Below are 14,880 nucleotides of genomic sequence, written 5' to 3'. Positions count from 1 at the left end.
AGCAGCACAGCACTGTCAGAAATGTGGGCTGTTGCACCACGAATCTGGAGGTCAGTCTGTAAGCAAGAGAGACAGCATACGTGTGGTGGCGGTGTGTGTGTGTGTGTCTGCACACACCCTGAGGGTTTGGGGGGTACGCATTGCTCAGGAGGACTTCAGGTAAGGGAGAGTTAACAGCTTACATCACAGAAAGCAGTTTGGACAGAATGCGCTGCTTCTAAAGCTTATAGTGCTGCTTAGTTTGGCAGGGTTTGGTACTATCTGAAGACAAGCTGGTCTGGCTTCAGCTGTATTTGTGTGCGTCTCTGCTTGTGTATTTGTGTCTCTAGGAATGCACGCCTGTTTGTTTTTTGTATTTCTGTGTTAGGATCACTGGTTTCTACTTATCTGTGCTTATGTACTGGGGTGAGTGGCAGGCTGGACCCGTATTTTTGTGCATGCCTATGGAGACCTGGAAAATGTGTATGTTAAGCTGTGTATAATACTGCCTAGTAGGAGAATGCATACTGTGGATCATGTGGATGTCTGGGCATGTATGGCTCAGTATTAGTGCTATGTATTTCTATGAATGCCAGGTATTTGTATTCACATTTTGAGCATATATGTGAATGTTGTATATTTGTATGTATATTCTGTGTGTATGTGTTGTTACATACTTGGAGTTATCACTGTATCTTTGTGGTTGCTGGATATGAATATGTAGCCTGTTGGTGCTATGCACTTCTGTATATAGTTTGTACAGATGTGTATTTGCATTGGGGTTATATATTTGTGTGTCTGTTGTATATATATATATCGGTTGTTCTTGCCTGTGTGAAGGTTGTTTATTTATGTAAATAGTTTGTATTTGTTTACATGATTTAATTTTGTATATGTGAATTTAAGGAAACTACTTTGAGTTCCAGGTTTTCGTTTAGTTAGTGTATGTATATTTTTGTAAGTTATTTGTTTATTCAGAAATTACATTTAATTGACATGCACCTGCATTAGTACCTCCTTGTGTCCCAGTTTGCATTCTTGTGTCTTTAAATGTTATTGGCTACGTTTTGTGAGTCTTACTTATGCATAGAGCTTTTCTTTATTTGTATGAGTGCCATGAACGTGTGCTTGTCTGACTGTTTATTTGTGGGTATTTAGTTTGTGGTTAGATCTTCTCCTTCCACTTTTTGACTCATTCCTGGGAGGGGCTGTTGCAGCTAATGCGTCAGCAGGAGCCAGGCAGCTACAACTCCTCCCAGCGTCTCTGCCTGCCCCGCGTGTCCACCTGTGCAGAGGCTGCTCCCTAGCTTTGCTGGTGCCTGTCTCCCTCTAGATCTTCTTGCTCACTCTAGAGGAGTTGTACACTGGGTCTGCCCGCACTCAGGGAGGTGACTGTTACATTTTTTCACGGATGTAAAGAGTATGGGAGTCAGAGGGAGCGCGGTGCCTGGATCCATCAGGATCTTAGGTTAATGCACAGTGGATGACAGAATAAACTGCAAAAGGGGTCAGGAATAGCTGGCGATGTGCAGGCAAATGGTATTTTAGAGGGTTGTTGGTTACTGGTATAACAGTGGATCAGGGTGCCATGACAGTGGGAGATAGGGATGACACTGTTTTGAGGTCAAGCAACATGGCAATGAGACATAAGGGCAATACTGCTATGGAATCAAGGTGACATGGCACTGAGGCACAACAGGGATCAAGGTGGCAATGCCCATGACCCAGGCTGATCTATCAGAGCAGGGAGGGCTGGGAAACCTCCATCAAGAATCAGCTGAATAAGGAGCAGGACGAAGAAGATTGGAGGCAAATCAATGGACCTGTACCGTGGCTGTAGGAGCCAGGTCACCAGCAGTGTGGGACACTGAGTGTCTCCACGAGATCAGTTGCATCCTGGTGTGAAGGGCTGGGGCAGTCTGTCAGCAGTGGCTGTTTGCATCACAGTGAGGAGAGCAGGGATAACACAGTGATGACATCAGGTGATGGACATATCCTGTGACGGTAGCCATGGACCATAGGGACTGTGTGGGCAGGGGCACTATTCCCAGTTGCTGGAAAAACAAAGAACATAACGGGCAGTAAAACAAAAACAAAGGAGACTTGGAAGCACCTGACAGCCCTAATTCATCACAGCCCAAGATTTTTTTTTCTCCCTCATGTTCCCATTATATTTGTTTGTAAAAGTGGAAATCAATTTTGAAGGTAATTTTCTGGAAAGAATGGAAGGGAGGTGGGAGGGCCGGATAAGGCAGAGATGGCAAGAGGAAAAAAAAATTTAGGCCAGGCACAGCCCAGGGGCAGCTCTTGGCAAGGTGAAAGAAAATTGCATATTCAATCTCCATCCATGAATCTCCCTTGCTGCTGCCCGCCTCCTGCTCGAAAACAATGAAGGCTTTCTCCCCTACGCTGCACAACGCCTGAGTATCAGCTCTCACTTTAACTTCAGGGTCATTAATTCACCTGATTATTGCAGGAGAGGAGAGGGTTGCAGAGGCATCCGTTCTAAAGAGCCCTCCCTTAGCTCATCCTTTGATTAGTTTGGGTTGGGGGGAGTTCAGATAATGTGTTGTCTTGGACTCGGTTTAAAATGGGAGGGGTTGAAGAGGGGGTGGAAGGAGGCAGAGGTGGAAAGGGAAAGATGTGGCCCGGCTTGTTGTGGAAGGGAGGGTCAGAAAGCAGTCATTCTTGCATCTCTTTGCTGTGGTGTTATTGCAAATTAAAAGTAGCGTGTTCCACTCTGTAGCTATCTTTCAGGGAGGGGAGGGGCATGGGTATATGTCGGCATGGGGATGGGGGGGATCTTATCATTGCTTCTTCAGCAGCCCAGCGTAGTGTCACCCTGTGAGGTGACATTTGAATTTACAATTCCACTGAGAAAAGCCATTAATTCACAAATTAACATTTCTCCCTCTCTCTCTCTCTCTAGCTCGCTCTCTCTTCCTCTCTCTCTCTCTATCTCACATGGATGTGCAAGCAATTGAAAAGACAAAGGAAATAGCCTTAAGGAAGAGACTTTACTGCTACTCTGTCTGTGCAGAGATTGCTACTACTGCTTCTAGATAGATAAACCAATTACCTGAGCTGCTCTGTTCATGGCAGCCTGCTATTACCTCCTTTTGTGGAGCTGACTCCATTGCTGGATTACACTGTGTGTATCTCATTAATGTAAACCAGCACGATACTGGGCACTGTCCCTGACCCTTCTTGCCAGAGCCCATTGCTCTGCAGTGGAAGAGGGAACTGGGAGAGGAGTCAAGAGCAGAGGTGACGGTAGGCAAAACGTTCTTCCTAATGCACAGGGACCAGGCCACACAGAGAACCTGCTTAGAATACTTGCGTTGAGCTTAGAGGAGACAGGGGCTTCCCTTGTACAGAGGAGATTGCATGACGTTAACCCTGATCTATCCCATGTCTTGATGAGCACTGAGAGTGCTGCGCAAGAGGCCTCATGTATGGGCACCAGGTACAGGCAGCGCCATGCAGCTCCATTCTCAGCATCACCCTGAGTTTCCTCCAGGTGTAGAAATGTGCATGGTAGGCAGATGCAGCACGAAAGCTGCATACACATAGCTATAGGCAGATGTAGCTGACTGCAGCCAGGAGCTGACTCACAGAGGTACACAACAAACCTCAGAATAAGAAACAAAAATAAGCACTCTAACTTATGGACTGAGAGGGTCAGATTTCTCTGTAGTGCAGCTCCACTGAAAGCCAGTCAATGATGCCTGTGGAGATGTTCTTGTCAAACACTGGACACTACTTCCACACAGCCCCCAGTCCTCTTCTGACTCCCTTTTGTTGCTCTCTCCTGCCATGCTTTTTCTCACATGCTTCCTTCTGCTATCACTGCTGCTATGGATGCTTGGACAGCACATGTGCACAGTATACACACACACACACGGAGGCACTCAGCTGCACGCTGATGCCGCTCTAGGCACACGTCTGTGACACCGGCAGCCTGCCTGTGCATACTCGCACCCTTGCAGTCATGGCTTCTCCCCACCTGCCCTGGTGAGGTCCCTTTCAGTGGCTCCAAGCCTGCCTGCTGGGGTGCACACTGGCAGGCAGCTTTCTGAGTACCTTCTGGTGCTCTCTGCCGACAACCTTGGAGGAACGCACCTGGCTACCCCTGCCCTTTAGCCTGGTCACACAGCTACCTGTGTTTGGGGAGAAAATGTCCTAGCAGTATGGCTTACATAGAGTCGCATGTTAGTCTTTGCTCACTAAGCATTCTACCTATATAGAATTGGAAAGAAATCTTCACCAACAGGTTTTTCACCCCATAAGGGTATGGTAGGCCCCATTACAGCCATTTTCCGAACTTTCATGAAATGCAGAAGCTTGCAGGGGGCAGTTCTCCAGGTAAAAGAAAAACAGATCAGAACTGCTGTTTCTGGAAGCCCTGTCTCCACGTGCTCAGCACGTGGAGTATGTGCCTTTCTTCGGCATTGCCTTGGCTCCTTAAATCTTCCTAAAAACTTATCCTCTTAACAAGAGCATCTGCCTCTCTGACATTCCCTGTGCCCCACACCGAGCGCAGCACATGGCCAGGGAGCAGCATCCCGCAGCCGGCCCTGGAAGACGGATCACGATCAGCGGAGGAATCGGCAGGCAGTGCCAGTAATTCAAACCATCCTGACCGTTCAGTGAACCCGAACCTGCTGACCTTGACAGCACTAGACAGCAGCGGCCTCAGGAATCCCAACCTTTAGAGAGGCATCGGCAGAGGACGGCTCCTGCTCTCTCCCTTTCTTTCTCTCTCTCTCTCTCTTTCCGATCACATCCCAGCAGCCAAGGGTGCCCAACAGTCAATCCCCAGTGCACCAATTAGCTCCTAATTTGGCTATGTCTGCACTCCCAAGTCTACGTCAATGTAATGTTAAGCATCACTTGCCGTTCGTAGATGGAAAACATTCCTATAGAGGGGTGTCTTCTTGTGCTAAAGGAAAACACTAAGCACCTTGTTCTCAGTCAGGGCCAGCGAGAAACCCCTCCTCCTCCCAAAATGGGGTCTGCTGCTGTTTGGGAGGAAAGCAGGAGCTCTTTGCTTCCCTAAGTGATAGCATCAGATCCTCCAGCCTTCTTTCACTGGATCCCAGGGGGAAGCAACAAGATCTCACCAAGTGATTAGCCCGTGAGAATCTTGGCAGGACATAGGTGAGGGGCAGGGAGGTGACTAGAGCGGAGGGGAGAGAGAGAGAGAGAAACCAGTGTGCTTAATTTTGCCACAAGAACTTGCATTAAAGAAAAATGCAGTTTGTGAATATTTTAAGACCCTTTCAGGGAATATTGGATTTCCTCCAGCTATCTCTGTGGCTGCCAAGTAAGACCTGAAACGAACAGCATTTTGTGGTGGCCTGCAGAGGCTAGGCTAAGCTCTAAGACTTGGCATATGGAAGACAACTCTGTTAACAGTAGATGGTCTGAAAGAAGCAGTTACATATACCTATCTATCGAGACATAGCAGACATGTCTGTCTGTCTTCCGTCTGTCTCTGTCCATAATTCTTTGAAGGTGATTTTTTCCATGCATCAATCAGATAAAATAAAGACATTTTGAATAGGTGTCAAATGCAATTCATGCCCATTTTAAGGCCCTTTAAAATGTCAGAGTTTTGTCAAGGGGCCTAAAAATAATACCTAGGTCCACATTTCCCCTTTGTTTTTCCTTCATCCACCCAAGCATCCTACTGCTCCCATTGGGTTCAAGGTACAAAGTCCTCTTCCCACACAGGTCAACAGCTACAGGAAAACACACAGGAGCACAGTGCCAGAACAGGAGCTAGGTCGTGGGTATCACTGTTTCCATGTGGATGCAGAGTAGGTCAGGATTTCTTTCCCTCACTGGCTCTGCCTTTTTTGAGTTCTTAGAGGTGTTATTCTGCTTTTAAGTTGGGGATCTGCATTGGAACAGGTCTGTAGGCATCTGATTAAACCTTAATGAGGTGGTTATTGTGTATGAAATGTCCATCAAGTCTTGAGCACCTTCTAGTCCTCTTTTAGATGCTTTAGAAAAGGCTGTTATAAAGGACAGGTACACTTCCATGCTTGGTTTCCCAAAGGAGCTGTTGTTTTTTTGCTTTGGCTTTTGGCATCTAGTGTGGGAAGAGGTGGGCCTTGAACAGAAGAGTTGACCTTGCAAGCAGATCAGAACTATCCTAAGAGTTTGGGACAACTTTACTAAATCCCAGCGAACTAAAAAAATACCCCACTAGCTAATCCTCAAAGATACTTATGGCTTTTGTCTGCACAGCCCTCTCTTGTTTGTGAAACTGATTGCTACCCATGACTGAGCCCCCTCTGGTTTGGGGACTACCTCTTGCAGTTTGGAACATATCTCCGACATACATCTTGTAGAGGTCGTATCAGTACAGGATCCTTCATATATCAGTAAGGGCCTTCACGTGAGTTCACACAGAAAGATTCCAAATTACTCTACTAATGCTTTACAGTTATGATAGGAATGAGCATTCAAAAAAAGAGTTTGCATGGTGACAGTCCAAGCAGATTGCAGCATATTGCAAGCCTGTAGCTCTTTCATTGCATGACATTTTGCAATTACCCGTCCTGTATAATACATTGTTTATTAACCTTCCTATTCTGAAGATCTCATTTACTACTGAAATGTGGCTGACTCTCAGGTGGACCATGGCAGATGTTGAACAATACAGAGCATCAACAGTGAAATTTTGCTGTGCCATGTCCAAATGAAACCACAGGAGAATTAAGATATGCTGTGGGTAATCACTCAGGCTGGATTTTGTTCAGGACAGCCAGGTTAATGTCTGCACTCTTGCAAAAAATGCCATGGGAATTTTAATGACTCCGAGTGATTGGAGCCTTTGTTTTATGGCACGTCAAAAATGGCAGCTCTAAAAACACCCTGCTTGAGCACTGGTTTAGTGCTGACTCAGAAGGGCTTCCAGTAACGTGATTCACTAGCATCTGGCTCAGGGGCAGGCACAGCCTTCTTTGACTTGCGAGGTTAAGGTAAAAGTGTGTATGAGGGGAAAATAAGGTGGAATGAAAGGAAAGGAGAGTCTAGAGCAAGGGAAACAGAAGGAAAGGAGGTATTACGAGGCATGTTAGTGGGGGACCAAGCCCATGGAACCCAGCAGGCTAAAGAGGAATTCATATTTTCTACACTGTGCCTTAGAGGTGTCCATGGCCTGATTCAGATCTTCTGAGCCCTAGCGCTGGTGGCCTCTCAGGTGCCAGTGTGCTCCACTGGAATCTCAGGGATCTCCCAGAAACTGGGAGATGGGGCTGGATGGGGACAGCCCAGCTCTGTGCTCCCTCCCTTGTCTCTAGCGGTCCTGATAGCAGTGTTCATTTGCATGTCAGGCAAAGCACTGCTTGAGAAAAAAAAAACCCTCCGAGTGTGGCGGTGTCAGCGCTCGCTGTTGTTCGACAGTGTAAAATTAAATTAATAAAGCCCCCAACACAGGAAAACATAACAGGAAATTAATGGCCTTTACTGTCGCTCTGATGCAGTCATTTGCAACCCTGCTTTCCGCACCAAAGACTTCATAAATGCAAGCAGTTTCTCTAAACAAGCATAGTTAGGGCTGCATGCGATGTAATTTTTTGTGTTGCTTCTGTCCTTTGGAGCTAACAAAAGCCACACTTTTTTATGTGCTCACCAAGGGGGATCCTGCCAAGAAGTAGCTCCCCAACAAATGGGCTTAGGAAGATGAGAGGAAGGAGCTAAGTCATCCCAATGATGCTAAGAACAGCTTCTGCCCTGGCAGAGGGAACAGCATAGCTCCCGGTGCCCCGCATTCCTGCGGCAGCAGCTCTCCCCGAGGGCTCTGCACTAAAGACAATGTTGTGGACACCACAACAGCATAAATTAGGATAACCCATCTGATAACTTTCAGGAAGTGTAAATCAGTATAACCACTGAATGCCAGAGACTTAGAGATTTACACTAACTAGAGGATCTGGCCCACTGTGTGATAATGCTGCTTGCTACTCTGCCAACATAAACAAAGCAAGTGTACTGGGTCCTGGAGGCAGCTGCATTTCTACCTGGCTAACAGTCAAGCCTAATAGTGCTAGTAAGAGATATTGGACCTACGCTCTGTCCCTCATTACAATGGCATAAATCCCCAGTGCCTCTTCTGAGGTAAGGGAATTGTTGTGGATTTGCAACAACCCAACTGAGAGCAGAATATGTCCACTCACCTCCAGCATACCCAAAGGTCACAAAGCTGCAGCGACTGCTCTCACAGAAGCCACTGGCTTTGACTACCCAGGCTAACACACCTCATCTGCACACCCACACATGCTGTAGTACATGTTGTACGCACGTCTGAGGCAGCTGCTTGCAGCCTAACACCTCAAAAGGCCTTTACTGGTGTATTCGGTAAGGCTGGATATGCTGATTATTACTATCTAACACACAAACCCAAGTCTGTACAGACTTAGTTTCCCAGATGCTCTGGGTCGAATTTGCAACCATACACTTAGATGCTGTAGTAAATACATATGATTTTCATACGCATACACACACTCACTTCCTTAAATGCACATTTGCATGCTCCCATGATAATCCAAGACAGATCTGAGTACACAGTTCATTACACATTTGCACACACAATTCATTTCATTTACATTCTCATTGAGCATTGCCATTTTGCTCATGTAAGCCCTGCATTAAAGCTGCACTGCCCATCCCTGCTCCATCTGAGGTACTCTGTCATACACAACCCCTGTGTTAAAAGCACTGCAGCCCCCAGCTGTCGGGCACCGGCACACATCTCACTCTTCCTCGGTCAGGCACGCTCACTTCCCTGCATGAGCAGCCTTCCTTGCTCACCGATTCCTCATCTGAGCTATACTCTCATTTCAAAACATAAAATCCCTTTGTTTCTGAACCTTTCTGCTCTGAGCCTGAGCATGTGAGTAACAAATACACACAGTTTATGTGTTGCTGACACACTTAAATTACAGAGACACATGGACCAGCACAGCACCATCAATTAGCATACTCGGATTCAGGCTTGTGGATTCCCTTGAGGCAAAAGGACACAGGAATCTGAACGACTGCAGAGTTCACAAAGGCTGATACACTTCCTCGAGGTGATATTCCTCCAGCACTCATCTCCCACTATCCCTGTTTTTGCAGGATACTGTACATAACCTGAACTTGTACCGTATCTTCTTCCACTATCACAGTGTAGATCCCTGATAACATTCCTTCTCTATGCACTGCTGGACCTTGCCAGCCCCTTCCATGCTGTGTCATCTCTGTCCTGCACTCACTTGGGATCCTCTCCACCTGAATTTGAGGTTCATGTTTCTCCCCACCAGTTCAGTTATAACAATCAAAGCCCTGACAATTCTTGCAGCACAACTATGTGCTGAAATACAGAACTGGCCCGTCTAGAGATGACGCTTCTTTTCACACTGCCCAAAAGGCTGCAAAAATTATTCTGGAAGGAAATGTAAACCAAACTTTACAGCCTTCCTTTTCCAAACCCTATGGAGTAAGGCAAGAAAGTTACACAGGTGAAAAGATTGCCAGATTAGGGCTGCCAGTCCTTGTCCTTCTCCCTGCTGTGGGGAGTACAGTATTAGTTTAATAATCATTGAGGATGCAAATGGGGTCTCTAGAAACATCGTGATAGCCAGACTGGATCAGCTTGTGCAGACCAGGACACCAGTACCAGACACTTCTGACCGTGTGAAAATGTGCGATCCGCTCCCTCAGCCCAGGTCTTTGTCCCTGATCTCTCCCTTGGTTGGGGGTCAGCTCAGACACGGACGCAGGAGGTCTGCTATTCCCAGCAGAAGCTCGACGCCAGGGTTTGAAGCCCAGGTCTGATAGCGCTGGGCTCCTTCCTGGACCCATGCCAAATGCAGCGTGAGGGTCTGCGCAGGGCTGGCTGCTGTGAATGACAAGCGCTGGCTATCGATCGCGTTCTGAACTCGGCCCAGCCGATAGAAGGTAATTAATGACTCCATTTGCCTCAGTACCGAGGAGAACAATTGAGTTTGAAACTGCAACAACTGGCAGTGTGGGGAAAGGCCCCCCGGGACGTCCAGGAAAGCTGCCTGACAGGCCCAGGCTGCGTGGGGACACGGGAACACATCAGAGGGGGAAAAAAGAGAAGGGAAATCGGATAGAGGGAAAGAGCAGTCTTAACATAAAGGGTGACTTGGGAAAGGGCAGCACACGTAGCCGAGAGTGCTCGGAGAGTGGGACGGGGCTGCTCTGAGTTAAGCACCCCAGCGGGGATGGTGACAAAGGCAGACTGCAGGAGAGGACAGGGTCGCCTCGCTGGCGCAGAGGGATGGCATTTCAGCAGCCGGCTCAGCACTGCTGCGTTAGACAGATGCGTTTCCCTCGGAGGCTTTGACAATTAGATGGGTTCTGCTGTGTCACCTGGCTGGCAGTTCTCATGCCAGTCACATTCGCTTTTATTATGACTGTGACTTTTATTGGTAGTGCTGCGAGGCCCCAGCTGAGATCCGGGCCCCACGAGGCAGTGGGCAGACATGTCACGGGGTGGTAATAGCCCCTGCCCCAAAAGAGAACAGTATCTCCATGTTCGTGTGCCAGCTGCACAGCTTCTCATGACCCTCCTACACGTTACTGTGCCACAAAGGTCTTCCTATGTCAGCAATATTTCTGAATTACTTGTTGAGGTAGCCCTGTCCGACCCTGAGCAAGGGTGCTCTCTGTCACCCGTAGCCAGGGAGGTAACTGTATTACGCTGCTTTGTGCTACTTGTACATGATGGTGTCTTTGTGGCTTCCAGACCTGGGAATGTCTCTCTGTTCTGGAGCTATTTAACGGGCATATTCCCTGTGTCAGATGTAGTTAAGGTTGTTCCTGTGTCCTCTGGCACAGCATTTCCTTGTTATCTGTCAGGATACTTCTGTGACACCCGTGGAGCATTTCTGTGTCTTATGTCGAAGGTTTACGCTGAACATTGGCTGCGTGCGCTCCCTCGGCGGCCCCTCGGGAGGAGAGATGTTTCCTGTCACACGTGCAAGGCCAGTCCTGATCACGCTGACAGCAACTGTGTGCTCTTGTGAGGGACACAGTGACCGAGGCCATGGTTCACCTCTTAAGCTGTTTGTTAAGATCTTTCTGATTAAAGAGAGAGGTGTCCCTGCGTCACAGTACCACAGTTTCCCTCGCCAGTAAAAAGGGAACTGGGAAAGGTGATGATGCTTCCTAATGGTACAGCCAGCGCAGTTACCTAGGTGGCATCCCCAGACTCATCCTGCAGCTGAAGCCTTGCTTCACCACAGCACCCCTTCCAAGAGCTGCTTTCTTAGCAAAGCCCCATCCCTTAAGCTTTTACTCCTAGCACTGTTCTTCATCAGCTGAAGTGACTGTTGCCCACCAGAGTGCCGTTCCTCATGGGATCTGCTAGTCTCTTCCAACTCAAATTTTCCCCATGAGCCCTCCCTTCGCTTTCACCCACAGCCCTTTGATGGGCTCCATCTCTTCCCCAAAGTCCTCCTTACTGCCACGTTTGCTCACACCCACACAATTGTCAGCTCTCATACTTCGTGTATTACAGTATTTGAAGCTTCTCCTGATAGTCGAGCTCACAGAGTCATATGCTTAGATGAGAACAGCAACTTTGATCTAAAACCAGAGATAAGTGTCTGTCCCTTGCAGTTTTGGGGAAAAAATGAAAATGCATCCTCTATAGGTTTTGACACCAGAAAACAAACACAGGGGATTTACAGTCCTTTGGTTTTGAAGAAAATATAATGATCCGTGACTGTGAATGTCTTGGTGTTAGCAACACAAGACATATAAATCTTTCAGGATCATCTCTGTTAAACTTTCTCTGCTTCGTAAGTAAAATCCATATGCACAGCTCATATTATTGCTCTGTGAAGTTTAGGATTTGTGTGCCCTACCATTAAGTCCAACACTACTGCAAGCTGTTTAGACAAGGTCCACCTCGAGGTAGCCTACAGGCCTCTGTCAAAAGTTTCTTTTCTTTTGTAGATTTTAAAGCCTAGGCCATGGCAGAGTGCCCTCCCCACCCCCCATATCCAGAACTCCCACCTAAACTAAAGCATTGCCTTTCTCCTTACAACTTTTCCACCTCTCCCTATCTATTTCCTTGCTTTGGTCATTCTGATTTCTTATCTAACCCCATTCCTTCCCTTTCTCCTCCCTTCATCCTTTTATTTCATTTCCCACTGACTATACAGGTCCTTTCTTATCAGCTGGTCCTGAGTTTCCCAAATACACATATGCACTTACGTGCACATGCACACACGCTGACACAAATAAATAAATAAATAAAAAGGTCAGTGAGCAGAGCAGCAATAACCCCTAAAACAGTACTATCAGAGGGACATGATTGATCAATTGAATTCCATAGCGGCTGAAAAATGTGGGATTAAGTAGTGTATTATACGCACAATGAGTTGAGGCATGATGTTCATTTCAAGTTCATTTCGCCAGCCCTCTGCCACCAGATCAGGCAATCAATAGGGGCAGCAGATATCATATATCACCTCTCTCCGTGCTAGGGAGAGAGCACCATAATCTCTCGCAAATTTAGAGTGACAGATTTGTCAAGATCTGAAGGGCTCCTGAATAAATGAAGGAAAAGAGAGTCCTACAGTGACTTGGGAAAGCTGTGGTTTCAGCTTCTTCACACAAAGGCATGGCCTGTGCACACACGGGAGACACGCGTGCACAGGGCTCTGCAGGCAGACAGGAATTGCAAATACATGTGCATGTGTGCCCTAGCCTGTGTAACCACCCAGGGCTAAGGGTAAAATCCGGTTTAATGACAATCAATGGAAGTTTTACTGTATATATGAACACCTGTCCACTCACACCAAAATACCACGCATAGTGTAGGGCTGCCATCCTTGAAAATCAAATATAGCCTAAACCAGCCGCTGCAGACAGACAGCTGCTCAGGCATGTATGGTGATACAGAATCTAAAGAACACCAGAATAATGATCTACTGCAAAAATACCTACGTGTATTAGCATCATGGTGTGCACACTCATGCACACTGACTGACACATGTGGAAAAATCCTCAAAGGCAAACAGCTTCACAGGCTGCAGGCAGGTTGAAAGAAGCGCTGATACAGAAACACACATTTTTTTTTTCCGAGCCTGGACCCAGGAGTTCTGTGCCAGCTTTCTGCAGGGAGGACCAGAGAGATGTGCCTACTGGAACTGGGAGCATGAGCCTCGAGCCACCCTAGTCCTCCTGAAAGCTACCCCCTGCAGTAACAGCCCAGTCCATCTAAAACACGAAGACTGCACTGACACATGCAGTGTGCAGTCCACCAAGCCTGGTCTTCGCTTTGTTTCCTCTTAGTCAAATCTGTCAGGAACTCCAGCTTTCAGGAACTTGAGAATTTTCCCTTGTGCAAAAATGCCCGAGGAGAAGAGAAAATGCCAGGGATCAGTGCCAGTAAAGAGCCCTGCTCTGGCTAGGGGTGGAAAAGAAAGAGAGAAGGGGCTGCGCGAGGGAAGGCTGCTGGCTGGGACAAATCAATATGTAATATTTTCTATGGTCTTGCGAGTGGTACTGTACTACGTTACTGTATATAATGTACTATTGATTATATCATATCGTATAATCACCTATAAACGGATATATCTCATAGCCAGAAGGCAGCAGGCTCAGTTATAACTCCGGGCCACCAGTTGGGCATTAACTGTGCCAGGAAAATACCCATCTTGGCATCATCCATGAGCTAAAAGATGAAGCAGCGGAGTGGCATGGTTCTGGCCATTGCACAGTGAATGCTACTCCAGGCTCCTGGAAGCATCGTCTGCCCATGAGTACAGTTGCAATCGCGTGGAGGAGGGAAAAGGTCTATACAGATCCCTCAATCACTTTCTTGACAGACAGCAAGTTTCTGAGATTCACTGACTGGAAGCCACCCAGAAAGGCTGAAGTATGAGGAATAATAGTGAAAAAGCAGGAAGGTAATCACAGCGTAAGAGGGAGAACCTGATCTTAGGTTAGACAGGGTGATATGACAGACTTGTATCTGATGAACCACAGTAGGCAGAGATTCAGCATGAAGGGTATGGAGGTATATCAGCATGGATGAGACAGGGGATTATAACCAGTCTCACCAAAGTTAGGCTGAGAGGTGACAGCAGAAAGATACTCAGCACAGTTGGAGAAGATTATAATGAGCAGACTTGCCTCAGATGAGATGAGGGATTATGACAAAGGAAGATTCACTTCAGCTGGGACAGGAGGTTATAACAGACAGACTCACCTTGGACGTGACAGATGCTAATAGCAGGAGACTCACTCACTTCAGATAAAAAGGGGTTATAACTGAGATAAATGCACCTCATTTGAGTTGGGGGATAACAGGGAAAAAAAAAAAACAGAACACCAAAAACAGGTGGGTGATAAGATGGTTTATCACAGGGAAAGATTCACTTTGGATGGGGCAGGGCATTTATAATGGACTCACCTCGGAGGGGATGAGTGGGCTGTGAGAGATGTGGGATGGCACAACAGAGATAGAGACACCTGGAACGCAGCAGGAGGCACTGCAGTGAGATTGGACTGTGTCAGAGGGCTGTTGCAGGGACAGAGATGCACTTCTGGTGATGCTTTTACCAGAAAAAGCCTTTTTTCCTAGTAAGAACAAAGGATTCCCAGGAAGGCCGATTCCCACTGAGTAGGACTAGGTTTTGTAATACAATAATTCATTTTGGATAGGAAGGGGGACTGACACAGACAAAGATTCATCTCATTTTGGAAGGAGTTTTATAACAGAGATACGGGTTATGATAAATTACGAGCTACATGTAGGAGAATGGGACAGAGATCATAACAGAAATCAACGTATGTTGGATGGGACAGACATTCCACAGCGAGAGACTCGTCTCTGGTGAAACATGGACTCAGAAACAGGATCAT

General features: G+C 47.1%; 1 protein-coding gene across 10 annotated transcripts in view; it reads left to right on the top strand.

Moving 5' to 3' along the window:
- PAX2 (paired box 2) overlaps positions 1-14,880 on the top strand; it is a 98,808-nt gene that overhangs the window by 55,703 nt on the left and 28,225 nt on the right. The gene's annotated exons all lie outside the window — the stretch shown is intronic.

Source organism: Nipponia nippon, unplaced genomic scaffold (assembly GCF_047370975.1).
Source record: "Nipponia nippon isolate SJK-2023a ecotype South Korea unplaced genomic scaffold, ASM4737097v1 scaffold_3, whole genome shotgun sequence".
In the NCBI taxonomy this organism is placed as follows: domain Eukaryota; kingdom Metazoa; phylum Chordata; class Aves; order Pelecaniformes; family Threskiornithidae; genus Nipponia; species Nipponia nippon.
This window is presented reverse-complemented; position numbering and strand designations above follow the sequence as displayed.